Genomic DNA, 19,094 nt, shown 5'->3' on the forward strand with positions numbered 1-19,094 from the left:
ATACCATGCAGCTATGAAAAAGCATGAGATCATGTCCTTTGGAGGAACATGGATGGAGCTGGAGGCCATTATCCTTACCAAACTATTGCAGGAAGAGAAAACCAAATACCACATGTTCTTACTTATAAGTGGGAGCTAAATGAGACACAAAGAGAGAAACAACACATTCTGGGGCCTTCCTGAGGGTGGAGGGTGGGAGGAGGGAAAGGATCAGAAAAAATAACTATTGGGTGCTAGGCTTTGTACTTGGATGGTAAAATAATCTGTACAACAAACCCCCATGACATGAGATTACCAATAGAACAAACCTGCACATGTACCCCTGAGCTTCAAATAAAAGTTTAGAAACAGGCAAAACCAAGCAAAAACCAAATTAACCCCAGCATTTGTGGAGGCATGCTTACTATTTTCCTGAATATTTACATGTTAAAAGTTAACAAATTATTGACTAAAATGTTTTATCACCCTACACTGACAAAATTACATTTATAACATTTTTAAAAGTAAAGAACTATGTTCCTTTTAAATAGCTGCAAGTTAGTAAATGTAAAAGATGATTTATTTTAATTATGCTTGGCATGTCTGGCATTCTAGTGATAGGCCAGTGATGTCCGAATGGTGTAAAAATATATATAATGAATACATTATTATATATTTATTTTGTAAGAATTGTTTTTTCTTCATTTTAGAAAAATTGCTAATTGTGTTATAATCAGTATTTTCATTAATTTGTATTGACAGCAGGCCAAATGAGAGGACATTGCTTGATTTATTAAAACTTTTTAATAGATTTTAAAATTAATTTTAATTGCCAAACTATCACTCTGCTGAAACAATAACATCTGGAATTTTAAATGAAATTCTTAAAGCAATACTTGATTTAGTAATGGATCATGAATTTTACATATCATGTTTGAGCATTGGTTTGCATATGATAAACTAATATTACTCCATGAGATTTTACAAAACATTTAAAATTTCATTGCTATCACTTATGTTGTAATTTACATTGTCTTTTAAGTAAGATCTGTATAATAATGTAAAAAACTGATAGCCCAGTCAACTGATGCTATATCAAGATTTATATATTCAGTTATGTAATATTGAAAATTGTTCCTCTGTCACCATGTACAACTTGGTGATTATCATGCTAATTTATGAGTATTTTCAGAACCACAAATGGAACACACACAAAAAAACAGAAATGTTCACTCTAGGCACTACTGGGATTTTTGGAGTTTTTTTTGTTGTTGTTGTTATGCAAGAAACTATTACATTGCCCTCGTTTCAGAATTGCATTGTAGATATGTGATGCTGTCAACAAACAGTTCTATTTCTAGACAAAGAAGTATATTTTTAGGTCATAAGAAACAAAGCCAAATCTCTGCTTTGTTAGATTCTAATGATAGAAGGAAAAGGCAGATACTAAAATATCACAGATATTTGAAATCATAAATTGAAAACACATACCTGCCTACCAATAAGATATAAAGATACCATAAATGGTTGATGTTAATTTGTAATTAAATAACAATTTTTAGAACAACTTTACTTAAAATAGTCTTAAATGTACATAATAATGCTAAATTTCTATGACTCAAAAATATTTACAACAGCCATTTTCAATACAAGTGAAACTCATGAACCATGAAGGAGCAAAATATTGATTTAGCAAGGAGTAGTCTGTTGAATATTAAGAAATGATCAATATTTGGGAAGTTTTTATTGACAACCATGTGGCAAAAATCTCAATATAAACAAGATATAGATGATTTTAAATGAACCTCTCACACACATACATATGCATGCAAAGCATGGCAATGTATTTTATTGCTAGCTTGTGAAATCTGTTTGTTACTTCGTTGATACCCATTTATATACTTTTGGGTTTTTTTTTTTTTTAATTAGAAGTTAGGATGAAGGAATAAATTGAGTTCTAAAGATCCCTAACTCTCTACCTTGTTTAACATACTTAGACCTAAACTTCATGAAACTCAATAGCCTTCTGGGTTTTTTGATGAACAAAGAGCTATCAATTTATAGAGCAAAAATAGAACCTGTCCCTGAACAACCAACTGTATTCAGTAACTTAATGACTATTTGAGTGCATATCATATGCTGGCCACTGTTCTACACATTGATTTACAATAGTGAACAAAAGCAAATCATCCTATCTTCAAGGAGCTTACATTCTAGAAATGGAGTGGAGTGGGGGTGGGGTCGTAGAGAGCAAATATATCAGTAAATTATGTGGAATGCAAGAGGATAAATACTATGAGGAAAATAAATGAGGATAAAGGAATGGGAGTGCTGGGCAGAGGTTGCAGTTTTAAAGGGATTGTCAGAGAAGACCTTGCTGAGAAAATGACACGAGTCATAAAAGAGGATATTTTTTGAAACTTTTTAAAAATTTTGAAATACTGTCAAATGTACAGAAAAATTACAAGTACAATGCAAATAATGTTATTTTCCTAAATCATTAGACAGTAAGTGGCTGACCCATCACCCTCAAATACTTGGAGGTATATTCTTTACAAACAAAGACATTCTTCCTACATAAGCCATAGGATAACCATTATAATCAAGAGATTATCATTTCTACATTACAACCATCAAATCCATATCAAGTTCACAGACCCCATTTGCATTTCTCCATTTGTCCCAATAATGTCCTTTATTGCAAAAGGATCTATTTCAGAATTATGTGTTGTATTTGTCATGTCTTTTTTTGTCCCTTCAGTTTGGAATTATTCCTCAGCCTTTCTTTGAATTTCATGACCATCACCTTTTAAAACAAAATTATAGGCCACTTATTTTGTAAAATGTTTTTCTATTGGATTTGTCTGATGTTTCCTTATGATTATATTCAGATTTTGCATCTTTGGCAGGAATATCACAGAATTTCATTCTATCAGGTCTCTAATAATTTCAATTTGTCCCACTATTGAGGCTATTAACTTGAATCACTTAAGGTATAGTCTGTCAGCTTTCTCCATTGTGAAGTTATTACATATTTTTTTGGAATTACTAAGTATTTTGTGGAGAGGTACTTTGAAATTCTGCTCCACACTCTATTTCTCATCAAATTTTCTATGTATTCATTTATTTATATAAATTGAAGCCATGCATAATAAATTTTTACTACTGTTACTACCAGGCTTAAGGGCCCCAGATTTGACCAGCAGGAGCTCCTTCAAGCTGATGCCCATGTGCTTTACATGTCCCTATGTTTCTAAGGCACTTCCTTGCTTTTGAGGACAAGATATTTCAGGCCCATCTAGTACTTCATCAAGCCCATCCCTGAAATCAGTCATTTCTTCAAGGAAGACTTGGCTCCTTTTAGTGGACACTGATTTTTAAGCCATGATCTGGGTGCTTGGTGTGCTGATTCCTATTGCAGGTGGGGTGTGGGGATGGGGTGGTCACTGCTCCAAGGCCCTATCAGTGGTTAGATGTAGGAAGTATGTGTATGTGGACACATACATATGTGCACACACATATGTGTAAATACACATATATATATTTACAACTGCATTAATTTCTACATCTATCTCTAAATATTGAAATCCATGAGTTACATTGGCACCTTCAATTCCAATCCAACACCACAGAATCCAACCTAGTTTCCTCCTTTTCATGTTTATTTCATCAATCTGCTGCCCCGCCTCTCCCACATAGAAACCCCCCACCTCCCGCGGCCTTCCTGAGACGGGGTTACCTCCTTCCCACCAAATGGTGCATCTTCCTTACTCAGGCTTATATACCACATCAGGCTACTTTCCTTGCATGGATGACTTTTTTATCCTCCTTGAACTCTGACACCCCAAGTGGGGTCTCCTTCCTATATGGACTCCCTCCTTAATCCACTCCAGCTTTGAAACCCATAAGTTGCCCCCATGCATGGACACCCTCCTCAGGCTCTGCTTCACTGCAGGACTGCCTCTCCAGGTAGATGCCCTCCTCACTCTCTTTGGGCCCTGATATCCCATACCACATATCTCCCTTGTGTAAGGACCTTCCTTACCCTGCATAGCCTTTCACATCCTGAGCCAAGTCTCTCCCTTCTCCACTGCACCCATTTGAAAGCCCTCTTCATGTGACTCTGGCTCTGACACGTGATGCCAGGTTACTCTCACTCAAGTGTGTCATCCTCACTCTTTTGGGCTCCAGGTCTCCATGCCAGGCTCCCGTATGTGTGGGAGCCTTTCTCACACCACTTGGGAGCTGACATCTCATTCTAGCCCCCTTTTCTTGTGTGGATGCCTTCCTCACCCTTCTCACATTGACATCACCTGCCAATGTGGTTGCCTTTCTCATTCTTCCTGGGTTCGACACCTCATGCAAGTCAGTCCCTTTGTTGATTCCTGTCTGGCTCTGCTCTACCTAATGTTTTTAAGCCTGAATTGCTCAAAAAAAGAAAGGGAAATGGGAGGAAAGGGCAAGATGAAGGGGAGGGGATGGGAAAGAGAAAGCTGAATTTTATAATATTTTAATAAAAATAATACATGTATGTCACAGCACTATGCCAGTCTGGAATCAACCTTCAATTTGAACCAGACTCCAACTTTTGTCTCTAAGCCTCTGAGAAAAATAGTTGCCATGAACCTCAGTCTCCTGCATGATTGCAAATGTGTAGAATCACTCCACCAACAGATATTCATGTAGTTTCTATGAAGACACAGAAAAGTCATTATTGATACAGCTTTTCATATTTCAAAAGGATTTCCTTATATAATAACACAGTAAGTAATGTTTATACTACTGAATGAGCCATCTATAAAAGGCTAAGTGAGGACCCATTTACTCTGTTTTTCAAGACAGAAAAGTGCAAAATACCCACCTTAAAACTTTTCAAAAAATGGCTGACAATTAATTTAGTGCTTACATTTTAGTTATCTGGAAAATTCACACGTGGAAAAACTCCATTTCATTTATGTAGTGTCACTGGAAAATAAAGCGCTATTGCATGTATTAGAGCCAAACTAAACTAAGGACCTAGACTGTCATGGCCTCCAGCCATTTACTGGAGCTTGGGGTAGTAACTGTAATATTCAGGACCTTTCGTTTCCTCACTCATAAAATTAGAATTAGTCTAAACTCAAAGATAATCGCCAACTCTAAAATTCTATGTCTTAAGGCAGAAAAACATACAGGGTTTTTATCTCCTAAAAAAGTTTAAAATATGTGTAAATCAGTAAAGGATAAAGTACCTACATTTTTGTATTAGGAATTGCCCAGTGGAGCAAAAGGCACTGACTTGAAACGAAATCTAAGCATAAGATGCCCACAGAAGTCTAAGAATAAGGTGTGGTTTTCTCTTAACTGGTAGTACATTTAAATAATGGAACATGGAATCCGTAAGTAACTGATTTACCATTTGTGGCCTACATTAGCTGTTGGAGATTAGCTGTTGGAATTTCCCAGAAGGTAATTTCCCACTACTGCTTGTTTTTCCCAATGTGTGATCTACTAGAAGGCACACTAGACTATGAATCAGAACAGTAACTAACATTTGATTCATATTTTACATCTATTATAATTATCTGTCACCCCAATTTCCCCCTTCTTGCTTCAAGTCCATTTATATAAGCTGGCTGCTCAAGGATATCACTTTAAGGTTTAGAGGTTTGGGTTTATTTTCCCCCCATTTAAACCAATCATATTTTCTCACTTGGGATGTTGAAGCAAAGAATACTGAAACCGATGCAGATATAAGTGGAAATCGAAAGACTACATTTAAAATCGTTTCAGGAACCTCCAAACTACTTTCCACAATGGCTCCACTGCTTTGCTCTCCCACCAATGGTTCTCACAAAGGTTTCAATTTCTCCAAATACCTGCTAACACTTGTCTTGAAAAAAAAAATAGTAGCCATTCTGACAGATGTTAGGTAATATCTCATTGTAATTTTGATTTGCTTTTCTCTAATAACTAGTGACACTGAGCATTTTTTCCTATGCCTGTCGGCCATTTGTATGTCTTCTTTTGAGAAATGTCCATTCAAGTTTTTTGCCCATTTTTAATTGGGTTATTAGTTTGTTTGTTTTTTACCATTGAGTTGTAGGAGTTCTTTGTATATTTTGGAGATTAACCCCTCATCAGATATATGGGTTGCAAATACTTTCTCCCCTTCCACACATTGCCTGTTTATTCTGCTAATTCTTTCTTTTGCTGTGCAGGAGCTTTTTAGTTTGATGTTGTCCCACTTGGTTACTTTTGTTTTTGTTGCCTGTGCTTTTGATCTCATATCCATGAAATTCATGGATCAACTATCATGGAGCTTTTCTCTTATATTTTTTTCTAGGAGTTTTACAGTCTCAGGTCTTACGGTTCTTCCTTGTTATTGTCTTTAAAACAATTATTTTTATATTTAAAAATTTTTATATTTATTATAGTATAATAAAACATATTTGTATTACACTATTACAATAACATAATTGAGAATAATATCTAAAACATTTTAGTGTCTATAAAGAGAAACATACATTTTACAGTGTTTAGAATACTTTTTCCCCTAGCTTTATTGAGATATATTTGACAAATAAATATTGTATATATTTAAGGCATACAATATAATGTTTTGATATACATAGACATTGTGAAATGATTGCTATAATCAGACTAATACAACACCTCACATAGTTACATTTTTCCCTGTGGACACCTAAGATCTGCTCTTAGCAAACTTCAAGTATACAATACACTATTATTAACTTTAGTCACCATGATTTATATTAGCTCTCCAGAATCTATGCATCCTGAATAACTGAAGTTTTGTACCCCTTTAACCAACATCTCCCCATTTCCCTTGCTTTCCAGTCCTGCCAACCACCATTCTGCTCTCTGCTTTTATGCATTCAATATTTTTAATTTTTATGTTTTTATTTATTTATTTACTTTTTTTGTTCTTTTTTGTGAGTTGAATTTTTAAAGAATCTACATATAAATGAGATCATGCAGTAATTATCTTTCTGTGTCTGGTTTATTTCAGTTAGCATAACATCTTTAGGTTCAACTCAGGTCTTATGTTTAAGTCTTTAATCCAATAATTCTACTGTTATGATCTGAAAGTTTATGTCTCTCCCAAATTCATATGTTGAAATTCTCACCCCCAAGGTGACAGCATTATGAGATGGTGCCTTTGGAAGGTGATTAGGTTATGAGGGCAGAGCCCTTAAGAATGAAATTAGTGCCCTTATAAAAGAGGCCAGAGAGAGATTCTTCACTCCTCCTACCATGTGATGTTAAGAGTCTATGGTAGCTATCCATGAGCAAGTAGGCCCTTATCAGACACTGAATCTGCTAACACCTTGATCTTATACTTCCCAGCCTCCAAAACTGTAAGAAATAAATTTCTTTTGTTCATAGGCCATTGAGTCCATGGTATTTTGTTATAGCAGCCTGAACAGACTAAGACACTGTCTTCAAGGTATTTATCCAAAAGAACTGAAATCAAAAGCAGTATCAAGCAGTATCGTGAAGCACTCCTCTGTTCATTGCAACACTATTCACAATACCCAAGATGTGAAAACAACCTAAATGTCCATGGACAGATGAATGTATAAAGACAATGTGGCATATACATACATTGGGATACTTTCAGCCTTAAAAAGGAAAGAAATTATTCTGGCTACCAGAGGCCAGCAGGATTGGGAGCAAAGCAGGGTGAAATGTGGAGTTACTAATCAACCAGCATAAAATTTCAGTTAAGCAAGATCAATAAGCTACAGATCCACTGTATAATTTGTACCTATAATCAATAATAATGTATGTACACATAAACATTTGTACAAAGGCAGATCTTATGTTAAGCATTCTTACCACAATAAAATAAAATTTAAAAAATAATTTGACAAAGGAGAAAACAGAAAAAGACTACGCTAAGAGATTCTAACAGGTAGATGTGGGAAATGACAGGTCACATGCATGCTTTGATTATTGGTTGCAGATAAATTAAAAAAGTTGAGGAGGCTGGGCACGGTGGCTCATGCTTGTAATCCCAGCACTTTGGGAGGCTGAGGCAGGCAGATCATGAGGTCAGGAGATTGAGGCTATGCTGGCTAACACGGTGAAACCCCGTCTTGACTAAAAATACAAAACAAAAAATTAACCGGGCATGGTGGCAGGCGTCTGTAGTCCCAGCTACTCGGGAGGCTGAGGCAGGAGAACGGCGGAGCTTGCAGCGAGCCGAGATCATGCCACTGCACTCCAGCCTAGGCAGCAGAGCGAGACTCCATCTTAAAAAAAAAAAAATAGCTGGATGTGGTGGCATGTGCCTGTAATCCCAGCAACTCAGGAGGCTGAGACAGGAGAATCGCTTGAACTCAGGAGGCAGAGGTTGCAGTGAGCCAAGATTGTGCCACTGCATTCCAGCCTGGGTGACATAGCAAGACTGCATCTCAAATAAAAAAAAAAGGAAAGTTGAGAGAGGTGAAAGGAAATGAGGAAAAGAAGAACAAATACATGTGATCTCAATTTGTTTTCACAGCTACTGTGGGATAGTAACGTATTATTAATACCAACTGCAATTTACAAATTAAGAGACTCATACTTAGGTAAATGACTGATTTTTCAAAGATTACCTGGCTAATTACTGCTACAGTCATTTTTTAACCTTAATGTTTTGACCTAAACTAGTTCTCTTTGTACTGCACTGCACTGATAGTACTGGCTCTGCCATTAGTTAGCGTGACCTTGGGAAAGTCCATTAAGTTCTCTGAGTCTCAGTTTTTAAGTCTGCAAAGTGGGGTTAAAATATGAGCCTTATCCTATTTAATAGAATTGTTTTAATACTACATAAGTATCTTACTTCTTATTGTGTTTTATAGTTTATAAAAGGTCACTGATGTATGATTTCATAAAATTTCTTACAAAAGTACTATAAGAATCAAATGAGCATGTATTGCTAAGAGAACAGATTTTACGTTACGTATTCTTATCATAAAATAATAACACAGAGGGTAGGAGGAAACTATTAGAGGTGATACATGTGTTCATGGCATATATTGTGATGATGGTTTCACAGGTGTATACTTATCTTGAAAGTCACCAAGTTATATATAGTCATTTATCTTTGTGGTAGGTGCAGGGTTGGTTCTAGAACCCCCAACACCCAGTGATACCAAAATCTGAGAATGCTCAAGTCCTTTATATAAAATGACATAATATTTGCATATAACCCATGCATATGCTCTTGTATCCTTTAAATTATCTCTAAATTACTTATAATACCCAATATAAAAATGCTATGTAAATAGTTGTTATACTGTATTGTTTTAATTTGCATTATTTCTTATTGTTGTATTTTTTTAAATATGTGGGACCTACAGGGAGGGCCAACTGCACATTAATATGTACAGCTTTTTGCATGTTAATCATAACTTAATAAAGTGGTTTTAAAAATCAATGTGAAAGCAGTTGCACAGTAATTATCATCTGCCTCTGCTTCCATATACTCCTTCATATCTCTGAAGTTGTTGAAATTCTTAAGATTTTAGTTAAGATTTAAAGGTTGCCCAGGGAGAAATTTCAAATGGACTCCGTAGCCTCTGATAATACTTACAATGAAATAAAAGCATAATAAGAATTTTATAATCTGCAAAGTCCAAATCTCAAACAGCCTTTTAGGATCATTAATAATCTATCCACCATGACATAAAATTCATCTAAACACTCTCCAACTTTATTATCCCCAGGCCTAAGTGAATTCTTCCTTTATGTAGTCCTGTTTGGGTGTTCTATGAATGGTCAGTTCTATGCCTATGTCTTGACACATGCAGCCTCCCCTGCCTAGAATACACTCTTCTTGTTCTCTACCTTTCCAGGATAGGTAAGACCTCACCTCCATCTGATTTCTAACTACACCAGTCTCCATTCATAGTTTCTGTTCTCTAATCTCCATTAGTTCTTATTGTGTATAGCAGGGGTCAGCAAACCATGCCCCCAAGTCTATTTTTGTAAATAAAGTTTTATTATAACTGAGCCTATGACTGTTTTCACACTACAAATGCAGAGTTGAGTAGTAACGACAGAAAGCATACGGCACAGAAAGCCTCAAATATGTACTACACAGAGTTTGCTAACTTCTAGTTTATAGCATATCTTACTTCTCACCCATCGAAAAACCTAAACTGGCATGATGGTGAAAGCACATTGTGTTTTTGAAATTATTTATTATTTACAGTAAGTTTTAAGGACATTTAGACTACAATAGCAAGTTGAATGAGTATTTTGTTGCTATCCCTTTCAGATGCAATTTGCTATCCCTTTTATCTACCAAAAGATAAAAATGATATATATATATATATAGAGAGAGAGAGAGAGAGAGAGAGAGAGGGAGAGGGAGAGAGAGAGACGGAGTCTCGCTCTGTCGCCCGGGCTGGAGTGCAGTGGCGCAATCTCGGCTCACTGCAAGCGCCGCCTCCCAGGTTCACGCCATTCTCCCGCCTCAGCCTCCCGAGTAGCTGGGACTACAGGCGCCTGTCACCATGCCTGGCTAATTTTTTTGTATTTTTAGTAGAGACGGGGTTTCACCGTGTTAGCCAGGATGGTCTCGATCTCCTGACCTCATGATCTGTCCGCCTCGGCCTCCGAAAGTGCTGGGATTACAGGCGTGAGCCACCACACCTGGCCTGATAAAAATATTTTAATGGCCAGGCACGGTGGCTCAAGACTGTAATCCCAGCACTTTGGGAGGCCGAGACGGGCGGATCACGAGGTCAGGAGATCGAGACCAGCCTGGCTAACATGGTGAAACCCCGTCTCTACCAAAAAAATACAAAAAACTAGCCGGGCGAGGTGGCGGGCACCTGTAGTCCCAGCTACTCAGGAGGCTGAGGCAGGAGAATGGCGTAGACCCAGGAGGTGGAGCTTGCAGTGAGCTGAGATCCGGCCACTGCACTCCAGCCTGGGCCACAGAGCAAGACTCTGTCTCAAAAAAAAAAAAAAAAAATTTTAATGTCATAGCAATGATAGCTCATCAGAACCAAATAATATAATATTACACAAGTATTATGCAATAGAATAACTAAGGTAAGGTAAAGGTGAGGGTTAAATAGCAAAAGTTAACTCTTAGCAGGAAGCTTTAGCTGAGAGGGCACATCAATGACACCTACTGAACAGAGAAAGCTGAAGATCACAATCAGGACAATAATCTAGTGCCTACTGTTACTGCAAGCAGGGGCAAACATTATACAGACTGATAATCAATCAAGGCTGTTAGGGTCTGCAGGAAATAGCTCCTTATTTGTGGTGAGGATGAATGTTAAGGAAGAGCAATTTCTGACTCTTAGGAAAGCACTGTATTGCATGGAGAGTACTTGTGCATTCTGTCCAATAGCACCAGCTGAGAAGCACTGGTCTATGGACTCCCTGTTTGTCTGTAAGCAATATTTTCCCACCTATACCGTCTATTTAAGGCTATGAACAAAGCCACATACTTTCACCTTTCACATTATTATAAGGGATAGTGTCTCCTTATTATGTGTTAAGGCTAAACCGACACTTGATTCCGCCCCTCTACATAACTTTATTATTATTAATATTGTTATTTTATGAGATAGGGTATCACTCTGTTGCCCACGCTGGAGTGCAGTGATGTGATAATAGCTCATTGTAACCTTGAACTTCTGGGATAATGTGATCCTTTCACCTCAGCCTCCCTATGCACTAGGGTCATAGGCATGAGCCACCATCTCGGCTCTTTTTTTCTCATAGAATAGTTTCAAGGAAAGATTATTTCCCATGGAAACAATATGGTCCCCCAGCTATTAAACTGAGAGAACTCTTCAAATGTTACTGAATAAAAGTTTTTATAAATGAGGTGTCTTTTCTAAATTTCTTCATGAGTTCTGGTAGAAAGCTTTTTCTGTCCTCCTCCTCCACAAATATACATTAATATGTAACTTCATAATTATAAAAATTTTAAATAATTTAGGCATTTATGCCTTTTGAGAATTTAATTTTTAGTTATGCTTAAAGATGATCATTTCCTTCACACTTGACAGCTGTTTTTCTACTTATTTTAGTAATAAATTATTTTAAATTCAAGTGATTTTTTTAAAGAAAAAAAATTATTTAAAAACTTAAGCTACATTAAATCTCCAAGATGCTATTATGGAGTTGGGACATGATTTCTAATTTCATGAACTAAACGTAAATGATTTATTTATTTATTAGCTTTTAAAAACAACTGTGGTAAAATACACATAATGTAAAATTTACCGTTTTAACCATCTTTATGTGTACCGGTCAGTGGCATTAAGTACATTTACATTGCCCTGCAACCATCAGTACTATCTGTCTCCAGAGCTTTTTTTCTTTCCAAATTGAAACTCCATTATTTGTTAAAAAATAACTCCCCATTCCTCCTTCCCCCAGCCCCTGGCAACCACCATTCTACTGTCTGTCTCTATAAATTTGACTACTCTAGATACATCACAGAAGTAGAGTACTTGTCTTTTTGTGTCTGATTTATTTCACTTAGCATAACACCTTCATGTTTATCCATGTTGGAACATGGGTCAGAATGCCATTCCTTTTTAAGGCTAAATAATATTCCATTTTATGTATATACATTTTATCCATTCATCTGTGATGGACATTTGATTTGCTTCTACCTTTTGTCTTTGGTCACAATGCTGCTGTGAACACTGATGTATAGATATCTGTTAAGTCTGACAGTTTTTTTTGTTTCATTTTTATCAAAAAAGCCCTCTTGGTTTTTTTTGTTGTTGTTGTTGTTTGTTTGTTTGTTTGCTTTTTGCAGAGACAAATGAACATTTATTTTTATGCCTTTCTTCCTATGTATATTTCAAGTCTTTTTCAAAACAAAACCCCAGGAATCTCCAGATTCAATTATGCCCCTGGGCTTGGTCGACTGCTGTAGGAGTCTTAGGGAGCCTTGTACAAATGCTAGAGTTACTCATTTACCAACATTAAACCCTAGGATAGAAGATGCAACAAAACAGGACTCCTTCCTCCATGGAATGTGCTGATTTCAGATGAGACAGCAGCCAATGTAGAAAATGCTGGAAGTTTTCCTTGGAATTGGACTGTGATGAGAGGTACTTGCCGTGAACATAAGTTACTGTCTTTTCTTTTCTGTTTTTGAGATGGAATTTCACTCTTGTTACCCAGGCTGGAGTGGAATGGCACAATCTTGGCTCACTGCAACCTCCGCCTCCCAGATTCCAGCGATTCTCCAGCCTCAGCCTCCCAAGTAGCTAGGATTACAGGCATGCGCCACCATGCCCAGCTAATTTTTGTATTTTTAGTAGACACAGGGTTTCTTCATGTTGGTCAGGCTGGTCTTGGTCTCCTGACCTCAGATGATCCGCCTGCCTCAGCCTCCCAAAGTGCTGGGACTACAAGAGTGAGCCATCGCGGCCAGCCAGTTACTGTCTTTTCTTTGACCCTTCCTTTCCAGTTTTTGAAGATAAGGCAGGAAATAATCTTCTTTGAAGATACTTGATAAAAATTCCCCCAAAAACAAAAACCCATGCTTCCACTTCATTGATAAAAATTACTGCAGTCTGGCACCTGGGTCTAGTTCAGCTGGCGGATGAGCTGATTGATGCGTTCACCCTGATAGCCGGTTATGCCCATATCCTTGAGGAAGCCCATTCTATTTTTGGTAGCATGACGGGCCACTGAGAGGTGGAAAGGGCGCAAGAACCATGAGCTCTCCTGGAAATGCTTCCCTGGGAAGGCAATTTCATGAATGAGATCTTCCAAGCAAAAGATGCCAAACTTCCCCAGATGCTCCTCAATCACTGTGTTGTCTGTCAGAGGGATGGTCTTATTCTTGACCTTGGCTTGTCCATGTTTCAAAATGAGTTCCCGGACAGACTTCAGATTTGGAAATCCCCAGGTCACATAAGGTTCCACTACACGCAGCATTTTTAGGTTCTGGGGGGTGACTTTTACAAAGACACCACTAAACATTTTCTTTCGGTGAAGTCTTGCAATGGTTCTCTGCACCAGGAAACTCAGGCCATCAATCCTTTCGATGCATACAACAAAGGCCAAGGAATGTTTATCTGGCATTCCAAGGCATGAGGTTTCACTTCTAGTTGTCTGAGACACACCTTGTCACGTTTCTGCTGCCAGGAATCATGTAGGAATGATTCCAGTCGCTTAAACCTGAGCCTTTTTCCTTTCCTCTGCTCCTTCTTTGCCTAAAGTGCCTGCTTTGCCTGGATGGCATTGAGGGCTTGATAAGCCTTCCTGTTTTTCAGGAGATTTTCTGGAACCAAAGGGATTTTTCTTTGCTCTTGCTCCACCATCTTTCTAGTGGTGCAGCTCAAAAAAGCTCTCTTATTTAATGAATATTTATAGATTGCCTAATACTTAGTAGATACTGTGCTAGGTGCTGGGTACACACTGTTGATATTAGAGCTCATCATTATGCCGTTTTATTTCTTGGATGTAGAGGGCCCATATCATTGGAACCTAGGTTAATAAAGAAAACTAATCAATAGTTATTATGACATAGCTATTTAGCAATCCAAATGCATAATGCTAATATTAATGTATTTGGAGATTAAAAGCGAAATATACAGAAAATATTTTCTCATAAACTATTAAAAAATCATATTGCAGAGTTTTAACATTTAAGTGATTATGCACTTTTTGAAAGCAGCACCTTCTTTTAGTTATACAAAGCATGTTCCCTTTGTTTTAACAAAACGCTCTCATCTGAAAATTCTCTTGGGAATGGAAGGAACACGTACATCTAGCCTGTGAGGCAGTGATTGGTTGCTTTTTGACTTCATACTAAGCAGAGTGATAAGAAAGAAGAAAAAAGTCTCCACGGCAACCACCTTGATCATTAAAGTTTGCATTAAAAGGAGAGAACTAAATCTTGCTTGAACGTTATCCTCCTTTGCTAGACTCTGGCAAGTCATTTGGCCTCTCTAAACCTGTTTCCCAGGGATAGTAAATACCGTATCTACTTTGCAGAGGTGTTTCAAGAATGAAATAACTCATGTGAGGGTATTTTGTGACTCAAGTGCTACACCAATGTAAGGGTTTTGAAAAGTTGCTATTTTGCTAACATGCCCAGATATTAAATTCTAATAACTACAAAGAAATGCCAAAATCTCTCAACATCCTGCTGTTTGTTAAAGAATTTAATCTAAGTTGTAAAAAGCTTTCCCCAGTGGAATTCAGGAAAGCTATTTTGAGTTGGAAAAAATGTGTCCTACAAATTTTTTTCCCTTGAATTGGGCCATGTGCTGAAAAGTTTTTTCTCTATCATGCAGTGAAGCACATGGCTCCCTTCACAGATCACACACGAACCCTTGTGACACAGAAGGCCTCCCGCCACACACTATTCCACTTCCACAGCTTCTATTAACTCATCCTAGTTCTGTCCCATAGGCACAGAGACTATCCCTAATTAAATGCTCCTCAAATATTTAAAGAAAGTTATCAAGTCCTCTGGCTATGGTCTTTCCTCTGGAAAAACTACGTTTTCAAAAATTTTACCCACGGGATATTTTAATTTTTTATTTTCTCTGTTTCTCATAGTGTCTAGAGTGGAGCCCAATATTCTAGATATAGTATGACTAATAAAGGGAAAAAAAAACTTTCCTTATGGTGAGCCTTATGCTCCTAGTAATATGTTCTAGGTTCATATTAAAGTTTTAATCTAAAATCTTGGCTTTTTTTTTTAAACAAGAACTGATAGTTGAGCCATCTTTTACTCATTCCTTTTTCCTATAATGGCTTTTTAAGGTTCCGCTGCAAAGAGTTTCATCTATTCTATTCTTTGTAGATGTTGTCCTGTCAGATGCAAAACTGAAAGAGTATATAGAAAACAGTTTTGATTCCCTTTTTTTTTTTTTTTTTCTGGAGTCCAGTGGTGCAATTTCTGCTCACTGCAACCTCTGCCTCAGCCTCCCGAGTATCTGGGATTACAGGGGCCTGCCACCATGCCCAGCTAATTTTTGTATTTTTTTTTAGTAGAGATGGGGTTTCATCATGTTGGCCAGGCTGGTCTCGAACTCCTGACCTCAGGTGATCTGCCTGCCTTGGCCTCCAAAAGTGCTGGGATTACAGGTGTGAGCCACCATGCCTGTCCCCAGCTTTCCATTTCATGTAAAACCTGTCCTTATTTCTTTACTCTCCTCAAAGTGTGTGAAACCCAAGAAGAGTACTTCTGCATCTCCGGTATTAGCACTCCTTTTACTCAAACTAATTTGAGTTGGCTTCTGGTATTTACACCCAGAACAGCCTTGGCTGCAGCACAGCATTAATCCAACTTGACCTTACTTTACATATCCTTCGTCTGTAGAACTGAAGTCCAGCTGAAAGAGTTGTACCAAATGTATAGAGATTTAGCTGCTCTGGCTGTGGGCTTACAAGAGAAGGGGGAAACATGCTTCCTTCACTTTGTTTCATCTCTGTTATACTGAACATGGAAAAAGCACCTCCTTCCACATATGGAAGGGTTACTTCTGGGGAGCAAGCAATTCATGTGTGTAGCAGAAAAAAAAAGTACTGAATGTAGATTTGAGGAAACATCGGTTAGGGGAACATTTATCCTAATTCCCCTGGATTCAGGCAGTGTAAATTCAGGCAAGTCACAACTTCCCTAGGTTTCAGTTTCTTCATATGTAAAAATTAAAAGAGTTAGGAGGATTATATACAATGTCTAAAGTCTTTTTCTGCTTGAAATGTTAGCTTTAAGCATACCTCTGGCAGTGTGTACGAGGAACCACTTTGCCATCTGCCATAGGAGCCATCTTTCTCATTTCTGTGTTGAAAAGACATTTCTCCCCAAATATTGGAGACAGCCAGGGCTGTCAAGGTGTGTAACGGTGCTCCATGGATTCAAGACCCCTCTTCTTTCTCTCTAATTTGTATCTCTTTTTCTTCGCTGAACACATACAAACCTTCTTCCTCTTTGTTCTTAGACTTTGAACAAGTCCATTCTTGCTTTGCCAAATTGTCCCAGGCCTATGGTAAGATCTAGGGTGAGAGGGAAAGAGCTTTATCTGCCACACTGTATCAGCAAAAATAACAGATGTGGGTTATTTAACTCGAAACAAATTTATGGATATTTTCTGCATGAATCTAATTCCTAATAAAGTACTTATTTTTGGAATTTTGGGTTTATTCTTATAATTTTTGATAGATCTTTATATACTTATATTTCTTTATAGTTAAAAATGATTTACTATATCCATGCATATATGTATAGTCTAGTACCTTTTGTGATTTTAAAATCGATAATAAATAAATGTATTATAAAATTCAAAAGATACAAAGGGCATAATCTACCATCTGCCCTCTTCCCTGGACACCCAATTTCCTATTCACAAGTAATCCCTACTTGTATTAACAGGTTTTTTAAAAAAGAGACCTTCTAGAGATCATCTATCCACACACAAGCGTATACACACAAATATAGTCATAAAGATCATTATAATTATTGTTTCCCCCTAATGATAACATACTATATAAGTAAGCATTTTTTTTTTGCCACTTACCAATAAGTCCTGGCTATGATTGTCATATCAGCATTTGGAGACCTTCCTGGCTTATTTTAACAGCTTCAAAGGATACTATTTTTTTTTTTTTTATGTACCAGAACTGATACAATTAGTTCTTGATTGTGGTTGCCATTAATATCCTTCTACTTTTGTAGTTTTATGCGTGTATGTATCTATCTGCAGCATTAATTCCTAGAAATAGAACAGCTGGGCCAAAGGGCAGCTGCATGAGTCATCCAGATGTATGCTTCTGAATTTTCCTCCCAAAACATGGTTGTCCCGATTTATATTTCCACAGGCAACAGCAAAGGGCCTGTTTCCCCACATTTATTCCAACATAGTGCGTTGTCACACTTTTGGGGTCTTGCCATTGTGTGGGATGAAAACCGTTATATCATTATACTTTTAAATTGCATTCTCTATTATATTATATTCTCTATTATGGTTTCTATTTAGTTATCTTAAATAAATATTTGATACAGATTTTTCAAGTTAAGTAAAATATGGGCCAAACGATGAGAAATCAAGAAGGTTTTAGTCTTAAAATTCTAAAAAACAAACTTTTGAACATCTAATAAGTTGTCTTTCTTTCTGCCTCTTATTCTCTATTTTCCTTTTCTATTTACCTCTATCTGTCAACCATTCATGAAGAATTTAAATCTACATTTAATATTTCTATTTACTGAGTAAAATGTTTTGATACCTTTATTGTAAAAAGCAAAATAATTAGAGAATTCTATATTTCTTAAAAGATAAATTTAAAACAACCATATCCTTTAGGTCAGTCAGTTTTTGGTTGGAAGCAACAGAAACTATGGCTGATTGAAGCACAAATGGGGTAGCTCTAACTGCAGGTAGGCAGGCTCATCAGCCATGAACAGTGTTCAGAATTATGCTACAGAATCACACAGGCATCGCCATTGTTGTGCACTATCCTCTGTGGCTTGATCATTCCTGATTATCGACCTTGGGTGCTGTGGTGGCACAACTGCTCCTGTTACCTCAGAAAATGGATGTGGCTGCTACTGGATTTTCCAAATGAAATTGGAGCAGTCCCTGCTTCTTTAGGCTTACAACATCTGATTTGGTCAGTGTAGGCCATGTCTGGTCTGTGGTCTTGGTCGGGTGTCCATGCTCTGCCTGTAAAGGAGGTTATGGAAACCGATATTAGGCCTTTGCGGCTTCATAGTTAGAGGCAGGCTTATCTTCCCCTCTACAGGAGGGGACACCCTATCATTGAAGGTTGGTAAAAAAGGTTGACGATTATTATCAATAATTCTCAACTGGTGTTCTTATCCTCCAGGTGATGGTCTTTAAAAGACTGCTACTTGAGAATCACAAAACTAATATTCTTTTCCTTCTCTTGGCCTGAAATATTGAGGGTTAAGGAGGAAAATAAGGCTGGGCACTGTGGCTCAAGCCTGTAATCCCAGCACTTTGGGAGGCCGAGATGGGCGGATCACGAGGTCAGGAGATCCAGACCATCCTGGCTAACACGGTGAAACCCCGTCTCTACTACAAAATACAAAAAACTAGCCAGGTGAGGTGGCGGGCGCCTGTAGTCCCAGCTACTCGGGAGGCTGAGGCAGGAGAATG

At 37.5% G+C, this 19,094-nt stretch overlaps 1 long non-coding RNA gene and 1 pseudogene across 1 annotated transcript in view; one reads left to right on the forward strand and one right to left on the reverse strand.

The window, feature by feature from the left end:
* Positions 1-19,094, forward strand: part of LOC105531447 — an 84,549-nt gene that overhangs the window by 29,838 nt on the left and 35,617 nt on the right. The window lies entirely within an intron of this gene.
* LOC105531446 lies at positions 13,546-14,285 on the reverse strand (annotated as a pseudogene).

This window comes from Mandrillus leucophaeus, unplaced genomic scaffold (assembly GCF_000951045.1).
Source record: "Mandrillus leucophaeus isolate KB7577 unplaced genomic scaffold, Mleu.le_1.0 Scaffold887, whole genome shotgun sequence".
NCBI lineage: Eukaryota > Metazoa > Chordata > Mammalia > Primates > Cercopithecidae > Mandrillus > Mandrillus leucophaeus.